Source organism: Zingiber officinale, chromosome 1B (genome assembly GCF_018446385.1).
Source record: "Zingiber officinale cultivar Zhangliang chromosome 1B, Zo_v1.1, whole genome shotgun sequence".
In the NCBI taxonomy this organism is placed as follows: Eukaryota; Viridiplantae; Streptophyta; class Magnoliopsida; order Zingiberales; family Zingiberaceae; genus Zingiber; species Zingiber officinale.
In genome coordinates this window covers 24,085,508-24,104,456 of record NC_055986.1, presented here as the reverse complement: position 1 = coordinate 24,104,456, position 18,949 = coordinate 24,085,508, and positions in this window count along the sequence as shown.

Genomic DNA, 18,949 nt, shown 5'->3' with positions numbered 1-18,949 from the left:
ACCAATGACGTGATTGCAACACTAAGAAATGGACCCAACTTTTGTCATGACTAAGAAATCTACCCCTCTTTTGTTTCTGCACCTGGAGTTTAATTTCTTCATGATTAGCTGAGTTGGTCTTCAGCGTTTACTTAGGATTATGGAACCAGTGCAATCCTTATCAAATCAGATTCATAGGTTTTGGCATAAGAGTATCATGTTGTGACGTTTAGATTGTTCTACTGCATATTGTAATTATTTATGTGGTTCTACTGCATATTGTAATTCTACTGCATATTGCAATCTTGTTATTTCTTCATTGACGTGATTACAATGAATTCTTTATGTGGTTTTACTGCATATTGACTTAATTCTACTGCATATTGCAATCCTATTAGTTGCAATTTAGAATTCTACTGCATATTGTAATTCTACTGCATATTGCAATCCTGTTATTTCTTCATTGACGTGATCATTTTGTCCTGTTGGCATATATTGAGGATAAAAGGGGGTTTTCTCTTTTTGAGTTCATGTCTGGTTTCTTTGCAATGCTATGATTTAATGCTATGATTTTTAGACAACATGAATGAGCAGTAGCTATGATTTATGATGACCAAAAATACTTGTAATAAATATCTTATTAATGCTAAATGTAAAATAAATGTCTTGATTTGTTTGGTAAATGTCAGGAAAAGAGTGCGAGATTTAGAGCAATGCGAGAAAAACAAGATCACAATCACACGATGAGCCGGAGAGGTTATGCTCGTTTGGCTCACATTATGGTAAATATTATTTTCAATACTTTTAAATTAATTATTGAATATTATTTCTAACTTTTTTTTTTCTAATATTTCTATATCTAAGGAAAAAACAAGTCCGCTAGATACACAAATTACAAGATCACAAGTTTGGATTTCAGGTCACAAGAAAAAAAATGGGGAACCTAGTACTCAATCAGTTGGAGAGAAAATGGTAATAAATTTATGTCTTTTTTATTTGAAGAAGCTCATAAGAAAAAAATTGGGTAACTTAAATTTGTTATTTTCTTAAAATTTAACTTTTTTATTTGTAGAAAGAAATACAAGAATGTCCACCAGAATCTCAAAAGACTACTAACATTGTTGATGATGCAATTAGCATTGTGTTTGGCAAGGAAACAAGAGGTAGAGTGCGTGGATTGGGCTTTGGAGTTACACCATCAAAAGTTGGAGCTTCTGTGCAACAAAATCAAACTGTTAAACAACTCCAAGCTATGGTACATAACCTTTAACAAGAAATGCAAGAAATGAAGTCTATGTTTTTACAAAGTATGAGGCAACATAATCAACAAGAACAGGTTAGTAATTAAACTACATACATAAAATAAGTTAATTTGGAATCTACACTTATATGTTGCCATTGTTTGACACAATTTATTTGTAAAATTAGGTTGGCAGTGGTGGCATTGGTAGTGGTATTGGGAACGAAGTTGGTAGCAATTGTGATATCAATGATGCTGCAAAAAAAAAAATTGGTGATTTTCATAATGTTAATAAACATTTAGCTACTGCTCAGGTAAATATCTTCACAATATGCATTTTTAAATTACAAAATTATTACAAAAATTGGCATGATAGAATTAATAACTTGTATTGTTTTTTTACAGTCAAATTTGAAGAATGTGAGTCGTGGAGATATTCGTGCTAATACTAAATGCAAGTTGTTTCATTGGTGTGTTGATGGATTATTTGTTGTAGAAGGTCGAATTGCGTCCACAGATCCAAACATAAAAGTGCATCATGTTGTTCTTGGTGGATCTTGTTGGAAAGTTTGGATTGACAAGATTTTGGTGGAGAAGGTTGATCTAATTCGACCAAATGAGGAAATGCAGTTTCTTGATGATGCAATAGGAAGCACAGTCGCATGGTTATCTAAATTTATAGTATTGTGTGATTGATATAGATTATACTAAATTATGGATTGAAAGTTTTTAGCTAGTTTGTGAGAGATTATGCATCTTGTTTTTGTATTGAATCTTTCTGTTTGGATGATAAAAACTAGTGACTTTTATTCTGTTTTATCTTTAGCCATTTTTTCTGTTTAGTTTTATTTATTAATTTCACATTTTGGGTTTGGGTTTATTTTGTTGAAGTATTTGTTAAATTGGAATTCAAGATTGTTTGATATGGAGCTATAACATTTTTCAACTGCAAAGCATGCTGTTGATGATTGTTTTTGTGGCGTGCATTGCACGATGTTGAAACATGTATCCACAGCGTGCAATGCATGCTGTGGATAGTTGTTTTTATTAGTTTTCGCAGTGTGCATCGCTTGCTGTGGATAGTTGTGTTTGATAGTTTTCGCAGCGTGCATTGAAAGCTGTGGATAGTTGTTTTTGATAGTTTTCGCAGCGTGCATCGTATGCTGTGGATAATTGTTCTAGATAATATTCGCAGCGTGCATTGCTTGCTGTGGCTAGTTGGTTTTCATGGCGTGCAATGCACGTCGTCGATAGTTATTTCCGCAGCGTACATAGTATGCTATCGATAATTATTTCCACGACGTGCAATGCACGCCATCAATACTAATGACTTTCAACAGCTTTAAACTATGCAGCGTGCATTGCGCGCCGCGGAAGGTGATTTTTCACGCTGCGAAAAGTCATTTTTGTTGTAGTGCCGGTATCTACTGAATATCATAGATAGCAACGAGAGACTGTATAGATATAGAAATGAGTTTCTCAAAGATTGAGTGGATAAATATCAAGCACGAGATAAATACGAGTCGAGTCAAGATAAATATAGGAACTATCCAAAAATATAGCTCATGCACTAAGATCAATGTACTAAAGGGATAAAGCAAGAAATACCCTCATTTATCTGTAGATCATGCTAAACAACCCCATGTCGTGATGCTCGCCTCGAATCAAAATCCTGCAATTCCATGACGTACAAATTTAGCTAATTACATATGAAGTAAATAGCTAAATCAAATCTTCAACCCTATTCAGGATAACGATAATCGAATACGATCATTGATTAACTACCCAAACTAGAGTTAAGCTGATTTAACCCTAGTTAATTCATCATCATCATTAGATTAGGTTTAATATCTTCAATTAATCTTAACCATTCCACAACCTAATTAGATTAGGTTTATACATGCATATCTCCGAAACTCACCCAAATCGACATCTTTCATTCGAATTCCAATTCCTTATGAATTAATCAAACACGGCAAGCTTAATCTATTAATGATTCCATTTAACACTACCATTTAATCCATGTCTTAAAACAACCAATCACTTATTAACCAAGCTACCAAGATTAACAACCTCAATTCCAAAAATAAATCAATCCTTTGTTCATGATTAACACTTCTAATATCAGATCTAGAATCGATCCAATCTAGCAAAACAAAACAATGGATTTAGTTTAGTATCAATCTAATCCTATACACATCTTACCTCAATCCCGAACTACAGTCGCTCGGTGAAGAAACCAGAGGTTGCTGTGATGAAAAGGAAAGCACTCAAAGCTCGAGGAAAAATCCAGAATGCTATTGTGAAGCTGCTGCCAGAACCAGGGATGGAGCTACAAGGGATGATCCAACAACTACACACATGCCAAACAAATGCAAAATTAACAACTAAGTGTAGATAAATCACAAATAAATATGATTAGCTTTAGGTTGTACCTAATCTAACAATACCTAGCTCTTCCGACGATGGCTCACGGCGATCGACGAGTCCATTGAATTGAGATTCAGGTGATGCTTGATCTAACTGTCAGCAGAGACCATAGCCACCCATGGTCAAGATCTAGCTACGTCTAGCCGTATTTGGCCATGGTGGAGATCGAGAATAAGGTTTGTCGTTGCCGAGATCTAGAGAAGAAAGGATGTGGCGACCTCCCTGTGGTAGCAACAGCAATTGCTCGCAGCCGCAAATGTGTAGAAGAACGACGACTCGAGAAGGACGATGACCGTCAGACGAACTTGATCGATAGTGAAGGGAGGCTCGGCCGACGATTCGCAATGGTCACGGCCTAGCAGCGTCTGGCCATGGTGTCCTAGGACAATGTAAGTTGGCATTAAAGCAATGGTAACCAGCGATCAAGTGAGATCAGAAGAGAAAACTCGCAAAGGAGATGAGGAGGAGGGGAATCGACAAGATCAGGGAAGAAGAAAATAATCAGAGAGCAAATATGACCTAGGTTTTCCAATTAAACCATATGTAAATAGACTTAATCAACTCCCACTTAAGGGGTATTCCAAACAAGTTTTCTCCGAACCCAATAAATTCATCCCCTTAAAACGGGTCATCCGACCTCCGTTTAAATCCAAAAATATTTCTAAAAATTCCTAATAAATCCAATAACTCTTATTATTTAATTATCGGACCTTACAATCAACATACCAAATATCAAAAGGGTTTAATCTAGGCAAAATAGACTCAACCCTATTTGTTAAAGTCCTAGAAAAAGATATCTTTATAACTCAAATCTATGTAGACGATATAATTTTTAGCTCAACCAATATTAAATTTTTTAAAATAATTTATTAAATTTAAAAAATAAATTTTGAAATGAGCCTGGTAGGAGAACTTAATTTTTTTTCTTAGGTTTACAAATAAAATAAACTAAAAATGACATTTATGTCTACCAAACAAAATATGCTAAAAAGATAATTAAAAATTTGAATAGAAAATTCTAAAAACATTAATACTCTAATGACAACCAATGTAAAGAATCAACTATGATTTCGAAGGCAAACCAGTAGACTTAAAATATTATAGAAGTGCAATAGAAAGTCTACTATACTTAACTACAAATCAACCTGATATTATATTTACAGTTGGTGTGTGTGCTAACTACTAATCATGTACAAAAATATCACACTTAATAAATGTAAAATAGAATACTTAGATACTTTAAGGGAACACTAAGTATACCTCTTTGGTACACTAAGACTAGCACATTTGACTTAGTTAGGTACTTTGACTCAGACTATGCTGGGTATAAATTAGATAGAAAAAGTATAAGTGGAAGCTATCAACTTCTAGGTCAGTGTCTAGTAAGCTTGTCTACTAGAAATCAACACTGTGTTCCTTTATCCACTACTGAAGTAGAGTATATAGCTATGGGGGAATGTGTATCACAACTCTTATGGATGATGCACACTTTGAAAGACTATTAACTAGAATACAAAAATATAAAAATCTCAATTGATAACATAAGTTCAATTAATTTAACAAAAAAAATCAAATACATCATTCAAGAACTAAACACATAGAAGTTAAATATCAATTTGTAAGGGATCATGTAGCTAGGGTTGATATTGTAATTGACTATGTTCAGTCTAAGTCAAACCCTGAACTTGAGTTCAGTGCACTTAGAAGATAATTAGGGATGTGTATAGTAGAATAGGTTAATTTATAGTTTATTTATCTTTAAGATTCAAATTTCTGCTTTAAAAGCCTATTTTCAAAAAAATTTAGTTTTAAAATTAATATATGTTTTGAACTTTAACCCCTATCCTTTCAAAATAAATATTTTCAAATTATACTATGGATTTAGGCTAGGTTTTACCCCTGGAAAGCATGATTCTATAGCTTTTAGGAGCCAGCATCTCACAAGTATATTAGGACTACCTTACTTGTAATTAAAAATACTTAGAAAGGTGTGGGATGCTTAGAACTTTGTCTGAACTTCAAAATACTTATGTCTATGTATCAACATAAATCTGGGCTATAAATACCAATTCAAAGTGATCAGGTTAAGTCATCCTTTTTAGTCAAACTAATTGGATCACTTACTTAACTTGACTAACCAAGTGAACGCCGTTATCTTATGATAAATAGCTAGTAGCTAAAAGTTAGACATTTATTCTAAGGAAAGTAGAAGATTATTTTTAACATTTTTACAAAAATTACCTTTACTTTGGTTATTTTTTCAAAGCTTGGACTCTGGGATTAAAATAATTTTAAATCTAATTGTCCCTTTGAACTTAACGCACTTACTTAAAAAAATTTTAAAGACATTAATCAAGGGGGAGTTTTAAAACAAATTAAAAAAAAACATTCTTAAGTTATTTAGAGTTTTACAAAGAATACTATTTTTGATACATGTCAAAAGGGGAGTAAAAGGAGTTAAATATTTTAAAAAAAACAAGTTAAATATTCTTAAAAAACAAAGTTTAAAGTTTAAGTATTTTTTTTTAAAAAGCAAGTTTAAGTATTTTTAAAAAACAAAGTTCAAGTATTTTTTTCAAAAAAGAAGGTTTTCAAAAATTAAAGTTATATTTTCCAAAAGTGACATTTCAAAAGTATAACTAAAGCTAAGCATTTTCAAATCTAATCATTTAGTTAATTTTTTTTTAAGGAAAAACAAAAGCTAAGTGTTTTTATGTTCAAAGAAATTCTTTTCGAAATAAAATATTCAGATAAAGTTTTTTTAAGGAAAAAGAAAAGCTAAGTTATTTTCAGAAAAAGAAACTAAGTAACTAGAAGTTCTTTTTTAAGCTAATTATTTTTTTCAAAAATTTTTAAAATGCTAAGTATCATTTTTTAAAATAACTAAAGCTAGGATTAGCTAAGCATTTTCAATGGAATATTTTTAAAGCTAAGAATTTAGCAAAATTTTAAAGCTAAGTTTTAAAAAAAAAACTAAGAAAGTGTTATATTTCAATGGGTAACTCTTAACTTAAAGAATTTCTTAGTTCTGTTTCAACACTTAGAAACTTATCTTTTGTAAAAAAATAAAATTCATCCTTATGAAAATACTTGTTCTTACTTGTTAGCTCTTTTCTTAACTTAACTTTGAACTATATTGCTATAATAAAAAAGAAGGAGTTTATTGGTGCAGAAAGTACCTGATGATCGAACCTAAGTTTTGATAATAGAAAAGGTTCTAAGTTAAGTATTATTATTGTTCTAACAAGTCTAACTGAGTGTACAGGAAAGTCTTATGGACCTAGTCTAAGCGCTCAGACCTTCGGACGCCCGGGTCAGGGCCTTCAAGGGAGCACGGGGCAGGTACCTGAACACTCTAGGCGCCCGTAGTTTCTCCAGGCGACTGGACTTTCAATATTCATCTTCAAGCTTAGTTGGACCACAAAGACTGGCCAACCCATGTTAGCGATCCAGACGTCTGGAGGCGGTTCGGGCTCTCAGACATGGATAAACTCCTTGTGTAAAATACCGGAAATAGGCGGATATGAATAAGGGAATTTTATGGAAATTTTTCGGGAATTTTTCAGAGCTCGTACGGACGAGTTGACGGGGATAAAAACGGGATCCGGAAAAGCCTGTTTAGGCGACCCGTTTAAGCGAGGAAATGTTTATATTTACATTTCCTTTTCTTAATTTCTTTTTATTCCCGTTTCTTTTTCCTCTTCCGCGAGCCCGAGCCCTTCTCCCCGACGCCGCCCGATTCTCCTCCATGCCCTAACCGCCGGTCACGATGGTTTTTCCCCTCTTCATCTCCTCCTCTTCTCGGTGAAGCCGAAACCCTAATCTCCCTGCCCTAGCCACCCGACGCCGCTCGATCGCCGACTACCGCAACCGCCGCCGGCCATTTCTTCATCTTTTCTCCTTTTCTTCCTCCCGAGCCGCACCCCTCGGTGCCCTAGCCGAGCTCACTGACGCCGCTGCCTCCCTCTCCCCTCCTCTGGTCCGACGAGACACCGCCGGCCGCAACTCACAGAGCCAACCTGTTCTTCTGTGCTCAGCCCGCGACACTCATCTCTCGGCCTTACCCTTTCTCCTGTGCCCTAGTTCCGGCCGTTGTAGCCACCAACAGCTACCTCTGATCCAGAACTGGTGAGTTTGCTAATTAAGCTTTGGTTGATATCATATTTGGAGGAATTGGGTAGCATTTTGTTTTTGTATAGGTTTGTAGAGGTTGAGTGTTGATTTTGGTGACTAACTGGAAGTGATGGGTTCTGGCAGTGAGACATGTTCTCGGTAGCAAGTTGTCTCTGCGGTGGATTAACAATCAAGGCTGAGGAATAAGGTAAGGAGTAGGGCATTTGATACATGTTATTGATCATGATTTTGATTCGATTATTTTAGATGGTTGATCATGTGTAGATTTGAATTAGGGTTATGTTTGAATTACATTTAAAATGGAATATGTGATTCATCATGTTTTAGATGCATGGGTAATTGGACTTAGGTTTTAGATTTTTAATCAAAGGGTGGATTGAGGATTAGGTAACTAATCCTAATTGATCGTCCAATTGTTTAGACAGGATGATGGTCATATGATTTGGGTTTTCCCCTAATTTAGGGTTATAGATTTTTATTTGGTTATTTATGAGAAATGTAGCTAAATAAAATATATTACATTGGTGAAACAGGACTTTGACGCGAGACGAGTATCTCGGAGTCAGATTTGCACCATTTTATCGGAGGCGGGTACTTTTGACTTTTTGTCTTTGATATGCTTAGTAATGAAATTAACATGTTGCGTTAATTGTGTTTCTTATCTGTTTCGGTTAATCACTACCCAAATCTTGGTTCATGCTTGATTGATTGATTGGTTTGCATCTCATGTGTATTTTACCTGTTTATACATGCTTATAGGGGGTAGTGATATACCATGCTTCACCATGTTCGGGACCTAGGTTTTATACCTTCTGTGTACCTTTGATTCGATATGATTCGTTGACCTAGGTGCACTTTTCTATATATATGGATTAGGTCGGGATGTTTATATGGTTATTGCCATGCATCATTTGCATGATTGCATCTTGTGCGATAGTCCGCTCCATTATTGTTGAGCACATCGCCACTACATGGATCTGCACACACCACCACTCATGGGTTAGTGGTCGATTCAGGCAGAGTGTGTTGCAGCAGGGACTCTGTTAGGCACCGTTGGTCCGCTCATGGGTAGGTGACACAACGTGTTATCCGAGGATTCCTCCCGCCACCGTGTACGGGAGTTGAGAGCATTCGCTCCCCATTTATGATTTGGGGTAGGAGGATAGGTGTACTCGACAGCATCCCGTCAGGTCACCATCGGGGAGTAGTGACGACAGAGTGCAGTTGTCACAACCCTACCCACTCGGCCTCACTTTTGTATGAGATGATCGGTGGCGTCGGGGTGACCAGGGCGCATCATTGGCATCATATGCATGATGCATTTATTGTTGTGTTTGTGTTTGCTGCATTTATATGCTGCATATTGTTGGATACCTATGTTTAACATGCATACAGGATTCCTTATCCCTCGGACTGTTTGACCTTATACTGAGGACCTGGTTAGTACATTCCTGTTTACTTCAGATGCATTTTATCTTTCTTATCGGTACGCATGATTAATGCTAGGTGTTGTTTCTTTACTTTGCATATCAATTGTACTTGTGAGTGTTGGACTCACCCGCCTCCATTGTTGATATTTTCGGGTTGATGCTGTCGGAGAGAGTTCGATTCTGGTCCCTGCAGACCTCGAGGATGTGATTGGTTTTCGTTTGGTTTCCTTTTCCGTTCTAGACTATTTGAACTTGTTATGTTGGATTTATTTACTTATGGACATGGTATAGATTTTATTACATCGATGGATTTGGATTTGGCTTTTATTCTACTACATGCCTGCCTGCAGTGAAGAGGTGATCGGTTTTGAGCTTTCTGAGTGTAGTGGAGTAGGGTGGATTTTGTCGAGTATTATTTTATTGTTTAATTATCTTAGCTATGGTTAGGATAGTTGAATTTTAGATTATATATAAGCTGCGTGGTGATGTTTTATTTTGTTGTTATTATTCCACCCTGTGGTTGAGGTATTTGTGAGATGTAGAAAAGTTTCAGATTGTCCACCGTACAGGGAGATCTTGCGAAATTTTCTCAGGGACTCCTCCGGGCGTGACAATTTAGTGGTATCGAGCAGGTTTACGATCTTTTGTTTCGTATTTTGGATTTTGATTTATCGATACAATTTATTTGTATCGAGGCGGGTTATGATACACTTTTGGGTGTTCGGAGATTTATCGGATCTAGGTTGTTGGTATTCGGATATTTGGGTTAGCCGGTTTGCGAGTCAAACCGGGCATTTTGGTTCGATATGGTTATGTTTGGATTTCCGTTTCGGATTTATTTGGATTCTTATACTGAATTTTGAGGTCAAATTGGGGTCTGGACAGCGACATCTCCAGACGACAAATAGGTATGTTGTTATTTTTATTTTTATACTTGTAGTAATATCTGTAATTTAATTTAATAGATATGAGGCGATCCACGTATCTTTGCGAGGCGTGGTGCTGGACGACCACGTGGGAGGACCACGGGATCTCTGGATATGCCAGAGATGCCCACTGTTAGTGAGCCTGTGATCAGGGACAGACTCAGGATGTAGCGGGAGCATCGGGCTCTCAAATTCCGATAGCTCCTGTAGAGATACCTACTTTGGCCACACCGGCGGTATCCACGCCTACCATTTACAGTACCATCGAGTACCATTGGTGTACGACATACGCTCGTAGACCCGGCGTTTTCGTGCCACCACCACTTGGATCTGATGTATCCTATACCGTGCTTTGTACCCCAGTGCCTCTGATGGCGTGCTCCACATCAGTACCTTTTCCCGTACCTCCGGTTGCCACCACTTTTGTTCCCCAGGCGCCACCGGCGGCTTATGCTCCGGTATATCCAGAGCATCGGGAGTTCCTCCTCCGGTTTATTCCAGCATACCACAGTAGTATCGGCTCCAAGTGTTTCCTTGATTCTGCGGTAGTCCGACCACGACTCATCGATATTGTCATTGCACGAGCTAGGATTCCAGCACTGGCCGAGTCGATGAAGACTCGTTTCACTCTTTCGCGGAGATCTCGATCCGGGTATGGCTCTGTCATGGATAGAGACTATGGAGCGAACTTTCTTCTATGGCTTGCTCCGAGTGGGAGAAAGCGGTGGCGCCTATCATTTACGGGATGAAGCAAATGCCCGGTGGATTACTCGATTCTATTATTGGTGAGCATAGCGTCACATGGACCGAGTTGAGTGGCTTTTGAGAGCCGTTTCTTTCCACCGTCCTATCGATGGCTCGTAAGCGAGTTTTATGAGTCCGAGGTGAATAATCGCTCGATGACCGAGTATATCTTGAATTCCTCCGGTTGCCTTTGTTTTGTCGAGTTAGTTGCGGAGGAGAACTCATGAATCTTTTATCTGAGTTGGACGGTTATCTGCATGTACGACTTGCGGATTAGGGATTACATCTTACTCGATGCATTGAATCGAGCTTTGATGATAGAGTTAGCTCGGCGGCATATCCGGACAGAAAAAAAGCATCGGGTCGAACATCGGGGCAGGTCCAATAACAGATGAGCGAGGACAACCTCGAGTAGTCACGCAGTGCAGTGAGGTACTTGAGGGCGTCTCGTAGGCCTCGAAATCGGCGGTCTTCTTGGGCGTTCCGGTTTCTCGTGAGCAAGCAACCACCTTCGGTGATACTCATTGTTTGAGATGTGGATCCGAGATCACCTCACCCGGCTTGCTCTGGGGCAGTTTACTTTATTGCAAGGGGCACAGGCTGAGATTGTCGGTGAAGGCTCGGCCTGCGGGAGGGTCGGTCGAGAGAGGGCAGTCTAGTCGATCGAGGCATATCGAGGAGGCGGCCCAATCTTCACCAGCGTCGGCGAGCAGCCCTCCGCATTTGGCATGCTTGGGCGAGTACTCAGTGCTTAGCACCCAGTTTTGCTCAGGACCTTATTATCCGACTCGGAGGCAGTATCAGACTCAGTCTCAGCCAGTAACAGATCAGTCACCATCCTCTCGTCTTATCTGGCACATAGTCCGGCAGCGGCCCAGATGCAGCAGCCGCTGGCAATGTTACCACCTCCTCCGCCAGAGACTGGTCGTGTTCATGCGATTACCAGAGAGGATGCTCAGCGGGCCGACGGATCCGTTTTCCGCGGTACGATTTCTATTTATGCATTTACTGCTGATATTTTGATTGATATTGGTAGTTCGCATTCTTTTATATCCCGTACCTTTATGCGGGAGATTGGTAGATTACCTACTGTTAGACTGCAGCGATTGACTGTCTCCCTACCGTCCGGTGATACTTTAGACGTCACCCAGGAGATCAGAGGTTGCCCGTTAGACTTTGGCAACATGATGCTTACGGTAGATCTTCTAGTATTGGAGATGGTCGAGTTTGATGTCATTCTTGGCATAGATTGGCTGTCAGTGTATCATGCTACCGTTGATTGCCAGACGAGGGTGGTCACCTTCCGGCCTCTGAACCAACCCTCGTGGAGTTTCACTGGCATCAGAGACGACGGCATCTCGATTATTTCGGCGATTCAGGCACAGAAGCTGCTGTCTCACGGCTGTCATGGTTTTCTGTTGTCGTTGATCAGTACTGAGGACAGTAGTAGTTCGCAGCTCTCCGGCTGCTGTTTCCCGTAAGTGTTTATGAGTACTCCAGATGCTTACCTGGAAGTGCCCTAGTCTTATCTCATATACTGATTGATTCAGAAGTTCAGGCACTTACACTCGGTAACAAAACAGTGAAGGTTCGACCGGACCTTGCGTCGTTCAGTTCTATCATAAGACTGCTTAGGTAAGGACGAAACCTTCATGGATTGACTAGAGTTAAATTCGTTTGACGTTAAAACTAAATACATTAGATAATTTAGACACAAAAAAGGTTTGATCAACCCTCAAGGTAATCGAATATTCAATAAGGACTGCTTAATCAATTGAGGGTCGAGACTCAGATATTCAGAAGACGCTTTCCGTACGAGATTCGGTCATTATGAGTTTTTGGTAATGCCATTTGGGCTTACCAATGCTCCAGCGGTGTTTATGGACTTGATGAACCGCATATTTCGGAGTATCTGGATCAGTTTGTTATCGTTTTCATTGATGACATATTGGTCTACTCTCGTTCCGAGGAGCATGCGCAGCATCTTCGCACGATCTTGGAGATTCTTCGACGACATGTATGACGAAGTTCAGCAAGTGTGCATTCGGCTATCCTCGATCGGTTTTACGGGACACGTGGTTTCTAGCAGGTATTTGATTGATCCTCGGAAGATCGAGGTCACACCGGTTGGGAGCAAAGTCGATTCAGGAGATTCGTAGTTTTCTAGGATTGGCGGATATTACCGACGTTTTGTCGAGGGCTTCTCGCGTATTGCTATACCGCTGACTCGGAAAGGCGTGAAGTTCGTATGGTCCGAGGATTACGAGACCGACTTTCGGATGAGCGAGATTAGTGTCGGCCGCTTTGGTTTTACCTTCTAGAGAGGATGGATTGTACTTTACACCGACGCGTCTCTCAGGGTTTGGGATGCGACGCAGCGGAGTAGTCTCTTATGCTTCTCGTCGGTTGAAGGAGCATGAGAAGAACTACCAGTTCATGACTTGGAGTTAGCGCCATCATCTTTGCTCTGAAGCTATGGCGACATCATTTATCGGTATCACATTTGAGATTCTCACGATCATAAGAGTCTCAAATATATTTTCACTCGGAAGGAGCTTAATCTTGACGGAGGAGATGGATGGAGTTCTCGAAGGACTACGATGATACCATGCTACCCGCGGAAAGCTAATGTGGTTGCCGATACACTCAGGCAGAAGTCGGAGGACTTTGGCTTGCCGGACTTGATCACGGACTTGATTGAGTTTCTGAGTTAGATCTTGAGGCGAGGGGCCGGAGGCGGGGTATTCTTGTTACCATGGTTGCTCGATCGTCGATCGGGACGAGGATCCAGAGGCAGGTAGTGATCGGCATTTGCGGTTTATTAGCGATCAAATAGCTTAGGGCGAGACCGAGTTTACACGAGACGAGGAGGGTATCATATACTTCGAGGCGGATTATGCGTACCTCGGTCTCATCCGGTCTTACAGGAGCTATTACAGGAGGCACACCGTTATCGATTTGCGATCCATCCGGTGGGACCCGTATGTATCGAGACTTGAGGCGTTCCTCTTGGTGGAGCGGCATGAAGAAAGACATCGCGATTTCGTAGCTAGATGTCTTGTCTGTGACTGAACACCAGAGACCTGCAGGATTACTTCAGCGGATTCTTATTCCCGAGTGGAAGTGGGATCACATTACCATGGACTTTGTGGTAGGATTGCCGAGGACACGACGAGGCCATGACGCGATTTGGGTAATCGTTGATCGATTAACCAAATCCGCGCACTTTTTAGCGATCCGAGCAGATCTGTATTGTCGAGAGATTATCGGACTACATGGTGTTCCGTTGAGTATCATTTCGGATAGAGATCCACGGTTTACGTCTCGTTTCTGGCAGAGTCTGCAGTAGGCCTTGGGCACACAGCTCCGTTTCAGATAGCTTTCCATCCGCAGACAGATGGGGTCGGAAGGCGGACCATTACGACTTTAGAGGACTGCTGAGGTCATGTGTTATGGATTTGGAGGCGGTTGGGAGGACCATCTGCCGTTGGTAGAGTTGCCTACAACAACGGCTTCCATTTGGCTATCCGGATGGCACCGTTTGAGGTTGTATGGTAGACCTTGTCGGACACCGTCCTTTGGGATGAGGTTGGAGAGGCTCGATTGTTGGGACCTCATAGAGTTCAGCGGGATGCGAGTTGGTCCGTACTATCGGACGGAGGATGTCGAGGCAGGATCGTCGGAAGAGTTATCTTGATCGGACGCAGACCACTAGAGTTCTCTATTGGCGACCATGTATTTCTCAGTTCACCCACGAAAGGGTGAAGAGATTTGGCCTCGGAGGTTAGCTCCGCGGTACATTGGTCCTTTCAAGATCTTGGAGAGGATCGGAGCAGTAGCTTACCGACGTCCCTATCAGGCGTGCACGATGTATTTCATGTATCCATGCGGAGGAGATATGTACCCGATCCCACGCATGTGTTGACAGATATTCGTTCTGCCTGACATTACATATGAGGAGGTTCCGGTACGGATTCTCGACCGGAAAGAGCGTCAGTTGCGGAACAAGACTATCCGGCTGGTTAAAGTCGGATGGCAGCATCACTCGGACGAGGAGGCTACTTGGGAGCTCGAGGACACTATCCGAGCTCGATATCCCCATCTTTTCACTTGAGGTATGTGATTTATTTACCGTTCAGCATCTACACTCTTTGCCTGTTGTTAGTACTTGCTGATGGTAGATGATAAAATTTGGGGACCAAATTTTTATTAGTGGGGGAGAATGTAAAATACCGGAAATAGGCGAATATGAATAAGGGAATTTTCCGGAATTTTTGGAAATTTTTCGGGAATTTTTCAGAGCTCGTACGGACGAGTTGACGGGGATAAAAACGGGATCCGGAAAAGCCTGTTTAGGCGACCCGTTTAAGCGAGGAAATGTTTATATTTACATTTCCTTTTCTTAATTTCTTTTTATTCCCGTTTCTTTTTCCTCTTCCGCGAGCCCGAGCCCTTTTCCCCGACGCCGCCCGATTCTCCTCCATGCCCTAACCGCCGGTCACGACGGTTTTTCCCCTCTTCATCTCCTCCTCTTCTCGGTGAAGCCGAAACCCTAATCTCCCTGCCCTAGCCACCTGGCGCCGCTCGATCGCTGACTACCGCAACCGCCGCCGGCCATTTCTTCATCTTTTCTCCTTTTCTTCCTCCCGAGCCGCACCCCTCGGTGCCCTAGCCGAGCTCACTGACGCCGCTGCCTCCCTCTCCCCTCCTCTGGTCCGACGAGACACCGTCGGCCGCAACTCACAGAGCCTACCTGTTCTTCTGTGCTCAGCCCGCGACACTCATCTCTCGGCCTTACCCTTTCTCTTGTGCCCTAGTTCCGGCCGTTGTAGCCACCAACAGCTACCTCTGATCCAGAACTGGTGAGTTTGCTAATTAAGCTTTGGTTGATATCATATTTGGAGGAATTGGGTAGCATTTTGTTTTTGTATAGGTTTGTAGAGGTTGAGTGTTGATTTTGGTGACTAACTGGAAGTGATGGGTTCTGGCAGTGAGACCTGTTCTCGGTAGCAAGTTGTCTCTGCGGTGGATTAACAATCAAGGCTGAGGAATAAGGTAAGGAGTAGGGCATTTGATACATGTTATTGATCATGATTTTGATTCGATTATTTTAGATGGTTGATCCTGTGTAGATTTGAATTAGGGTTATGTTTGAATTACATTTAAAATGGAATATGTGAATCATCATGTTTTAGATGCATGGGTAATTGGACTTAGGTTTTAGATTTTTAATCAAAGGGTGGATTGAGGATTAGGTAACTAATCCTAATTGATCGTCCAATTGTTTAGACAGGATGATGGTCATATGATTTGGGTTTTCCCCTAATTTAGGGTTATAGATTTTTATTTGGTTATTTATGAGAAATGTAGCTAAATAAAATATATTACATTGGTGAAACAGGACTTTGACGCGAGACGAGTATCTCGGAGTCAGATTTGCACCATTTTATCGGAGGCGGGTACTTTTGACTTTTTGTCTTTGATATGCTTAGTAATGAAATTAACATGTTGCGTTAATTGTGTTTCTTATCTGTTTCGGTTAATCACTACCCAAATCTTGGTTCATGCTTGATTGATTGATTGGTTTGCATCTCATGTGTATTTTACCTGTTTATACATGCTTATAGGGGGTAGTGATATACCATGCTTCACCATGTTCAGGACCTAGGTTTTTATACCTTCTGTGTACCTTTGATTCGATATGATTCGTTGACCTAGGGTGCACTTTTCTATATATATGGATTAGGTCAGGATGTTTATATGGTTATTGCCATGCATCATTTGCATGATTGCATGCTGTGCGATAGTCCGCTCCATTATTGTTGAGCACATCGCCAGCTACATGGATCTGCACACACCACCACTCATGGGTTAGTGGTCGATTCAGGCAGAGTGTGTTGCAGCAGGGACTCTGTTAGGCACCGTTGGTCCGCTCATGGGTAGTGTGACACAACGTGTTATCCGGCAGGGATTCCTCCCCGTCATCGTGTACCGGGAGATGAGAGCATTGCGCTCCCCCATTTATGATTTGGGGTAGGAGGATAGGTGTACTCCGACAGCATCCCGTCCACTCGGTCACTCATCAGGAGTAGTGACGACAGAGTGCACGGTTGTCACAGCCCTACCCACTCGGCCTCACTTTTGTATGAGATGATCGACTGGCGTCAGGGGTGACCAGGACGCATCATTGGCATCATATGCATGATGCATTTATTGTTTGTGTTTGTGTTTGCTGCATTTATATGCTGCATATTGTTTGGATACCTATGTTTAACATGCATACAGGATTTCCTTATCCCTCGGACTGTTTGACCTTATACTCTGGACCTGGTTAGTACAGTATTCTCCTGTTTACTTCAGATGCATTTTTATCTTTCTTATCAGGAGACTGTACGCATGATTAGTGCTAGGTGTTGTTTCTTTACTTTGCATATCAATTGTACCTGCTGAGTGTTGGACTCACCCCGCCTCCATTGTTGATATTTTCAGGTTGATGCTGTCAGGAGAGAGTTCCAGTTGCTGGTCCCTGCAGACCTCGAGGATGTGATTGGTTTTTCGTTTGGTTTCCTTTTCTGTTCTAGACTATTTGAACTTGTTATGTTCTGGATTTATTTACTTATGGACATGGTATAGATTTTATTACATCGATGGATTTGGATTTGGTTTTTATTCTACTACATGCCTGCCTGGACGGCAGAAGAGGTGAGTTCGTCGGATTTGAGCTTTACGAGTGTAGTGGAGTAGGGTGGATTTCGAGTCAGAGTATTATTTTACTGTTTAATTATCTTAACTGCGTGTTTGTGACAGCCAGAGGCTGAATAGATTATATATAACTGCGTGGTGATGTTTTATTTTGTTGTTATTATTCCAGCCGCCTGTGGCTGAGGTATTTGTGAGATGTAGAAAAGTTTCAGATTGTCCACCGTACAGGGGAGATGCTGCCGAAATTTTCTCGGACAGGGACTCCTCTGGGGCGTGACACCTTGGATGAAGTTTCAATGAGAGCTCGCCATGTCAGCACACTCCTAGCACCCGGGAGGGGATCCAGGTGTCCAGATGGGGCTATAAAAGGAGGGTTTGACCAGCAACTCAAATACAACTATTCAAACAACTTCTGTTCTTGCACGCTGCTCCGAAAATGACTCTACGATGCCCAAACGTTACTCTGACGACGACTAAGCTAAAGATCTCTTCCTTTAAGTTGTCAGTATTTCTTTTATTGTTCAAGTTACTTGTACTTAAATTCAATTGTATCTATAACTTTCTGATTGATTAGTGATTGTCCAATGAAAATACTCTCACGTGCGGGCCTTAGAGTATGAGTCGTCATAGGCTCCGAACCAAGTAAAATTTAGCGTTTGTGTTAGCGTTGTTTGTTTTCCTTTGTTTTTAATTTCACTGTGTTTACTCGATTATGTTTTTTCAAAAAACGTGAAAAGTCACGAGTGTTATTTACCCTCCCCCTCTAGCACAACGATTCTGTAGAGAGCGTTAGTATTGGGCTAGGGAAGGGGTCCCCTGCATTGACCCTCCGACGCTCAAGTCGGTGATCAAGTTATGAGGAGAAAATAGTGGAAGAAAACTGTAACAACAAACGTGTAGAATTATAGAGCATCACATACCCCCACCTATAGATGAAGATCCTTTTTTCTATGCACGCATCTCCAAGTATTTACACACTTTCCAAAGCACTCCTAAGAAATGAGAAGTCATAAAGTGGTTCTGACATCTTTCTTTAAATAAGTTGGCAAATCTCTATGATTTAATAGCCCGACAGTGTCTAAAATATAATTTGATGGATTGACAAATCTCTATGATTTGATAGCATGGAAGTTTCTAGAATATGATTTGTCTTGAGGGTATTCTTTGTATTTTGTAGTATAAACTTCCAAAAAAGAGTTCGAAACCGTAGGTCTATGGGGCCCGCGTTAGGTCGACATGCCACCACTCAAGAGGATCGCCAGCGCTGCCTCACTGAATGTAGTTAGTGACTTAGTGCGCATTCAACCATTCCATTTATTACAAAGGAGCAGCCTATCCGATCGACCTGTCCGATCGGCCTACAG